The 2,579-nt window shown below is 42.1% G+C and overlaps 1 pseudogene; it reads right to left on the bottom strand.

Moving 5' to 3' along the window:
* Positions 1–339: 339 nt before the first annotated feature.
* On the bottom strand, positions 340–1,093 carry LOC147003783 (uncharacterized; annotated as a pseudogene).
* Between the last annotated feature and the right edge of the window lie 1,486 nt (positions 1,094–2,579).

The raw sequence follows: 2,579 nt of genomic DNA, 5'->3' as shown, positions 1-2,579 counted from the left end.
ATGCTGTCAAACTTATTTTCCTATGAAATTGATACCCTGCATTTGAATTTAAGGAGCAAAGGAAGCCACTGTAAAAATAATTTCTGGACAACTGGCTACATTGGAGTCATGGATAGAAGAAACAACTGGCAACAATAGCTTGGATCCCAAGCACCCATGTAACAGTCTGGGCATGCTAGCATTCAACTTTAACCTGACTGACATGGGTAAAGACAAGTAGCTTCTGGGGATTTACTGCCTAGCAAATTTAACCAAAATAGAAAGCTGTAGGTTTGTGGAGAAAAAAAAAAAACCACACACACACACACAGTTGGGGTACTATAGAAAGACATCTGGACATCAATCTCTGGCTTTATCAGACAGGGACACACACACACACACACACACACATACTCTTTCTCACACACATACAGACACACACACACATACCCTACAAACAAATGAAACACACACAAATCATACATACGTACATACATACGTAAGTACGTACATACAGATAGATACCACACACACATAGCACATGCATACCATAGATATACCACAACTCATGTAGAAATATATATTATACACTCATACTTATATACAGAACACACACATACATGCACATACCACATACACATACACAACACAACTCACAGACACATATCATAACACACACACCATACATACATAAAGCACACATAAATATACACACATGTACTATGCATATATACACCCCAACACACATACTTTCACATAACACATAATACACACACTCCAACACACACATGTGTACACATACACACATCTAATACACATGCATACACAGCACACAAACATATGTACACATACACACACATACACACATATACATACATAACATATACATAATACACACACACACACAGACACACAAATACACACACACACTCTTAAAAAAACACTTAGCTGAGTTCCAGAGCAGTTCAGGCAGGCTCCTTGCTATAGCTCTGTAATTGCTCCACAGCACTGGCAGTTTACCCCAGTCCTACTGTGGATAGGAATTCAGTTTCTTTCCAATCACCTTCAAACCATCATGACTTTGCTGCTTAAGTGGAAATGTTTTATTGAACATATTGAACCAGGCAAGGCTTTTTGGCACATAGAATAATCTTGGCTCATAATAATATTGAACTGAATATGCCCAGAAACAGTTGGGTTCACTGTTTGTTGTTAGGCAGTGTCTCACTATGTAGCTTTGGCTGGCATGGAGCTCACTATGTAGATCTAGATGGCTTCACACTTCATTTTTTTTTCTTAAGCAGGAAGACATTCTCTGAAGACTCAGAACATAAATTCTGAAAAGCATCTGCTGAAGGGAAATTATATAGCCTGGCAGCATTTTTCATTTGTGGTTAATGTGGAGTAGATCACGGGTCTTCTGTGGCTTGGATGGCTTCAGTTCTACTTCTTTCCTGCCTAAACTTGTTGGACTTCTGTATAGCAGACTGGGATAAGCCTTTGTCTAGAAGGGTAAAAGACTTATGGCAAGCTAGAGAGCTCCTTTCAATGTGTGAGCCTGGTGACCTGTTCCTACTCACCCACTCCCACTTCTTGGCCCTGGCATTCCCCTGTACTGAAGTATCTGAAGTTTGCAAGACCAATGGGCCCCTCTTTCCAATGGGCCCCTCTTTCCAATGATGGCCGACTGGGCCATCTTCTGATACATATGCAGCTAGAGACATGAGCTCTGGGGTGCACTGGTTAATTCATATTGTTCTTCCACCTATAGGGTTGCAGACCCCTTTAGCTCCTTGAGTACTTTCTCTAGCTCCTCCATTGGGGACCCTGTGTTCCATCCAATAGCTGACTGTAAGCATCCACTTCTGTGTTTGCTAGGCCCCGGCATAGCCTCACAAGAGACTGCTATATCTGGGTCCTTTCAGCAAAATATTGCTAGTGTATGCAATGGTGTCAGCATTTGGAGGCTGATTATGGGATGGATCCCCGGGTATGGTAGTCTCTAGATGGTCCATCCTTTCAGCTCCAAACTTTGTCTCTGTAACTCCTTCCATGGGTGTTTTATTCCCAATTCTAAGAAGGGGCAAATTGTCCACACTTTGGTCTTCGTTCTTCTTGAGTTTCATGTGTTTTGCAAACTGTATCTTGTATCTTGGGTATTCTAAGTTTCTGGGCTAATATCCACTTCTCAGTGAGTAAATATCATTTGAGTTCTTTTGTGATGGGATTACCTCACTCAGGATGATGCCATCCAGGTTCATCCATTTGCTTAGGAATTTCATAAATTCATTCTTTTTAATAGCTGAGTAGTACTCCATTGTGTAAATATACCACATTTTATGTATCCATTCCTCTGTTGAGAGACACCTGGATTCATTCCAGCTTCTGGCTATTATAAATAAGGCTGTTGCTCTTCCAGTCAGAAGAGCACCGGGGTAGCTAGGGCGCAGGGTCGGCTAACACTCGCCAGCTACCCACAACACCCGCCACAGGATCTTAAGACTTCTGGTGAGTGGAACACAGCTTCTGCTCCAATCCAATTGCGCGCTGGACCTGAGACTGCATTAGTTAGGGAAGCAGAAACCAGCCAGAGTAGGGCC

The sequence above is a fragment of the Mus caroli genome, unplaced genomic scaffold (assembly GCF_978045245.1).
Source record: "Mus caroli unplaced genomic scaffold, Mus_caroli_1 scaffold_7, whole genome shotgun sequence".
NCBI lineage: Eukaryota > Metazoa > Chordata > Mammalia > Rodentia > Muridae > Mus > Mus caroli.
This window is presented reverse-complemented; position numbering and strand designations above follow the sequence as displayed.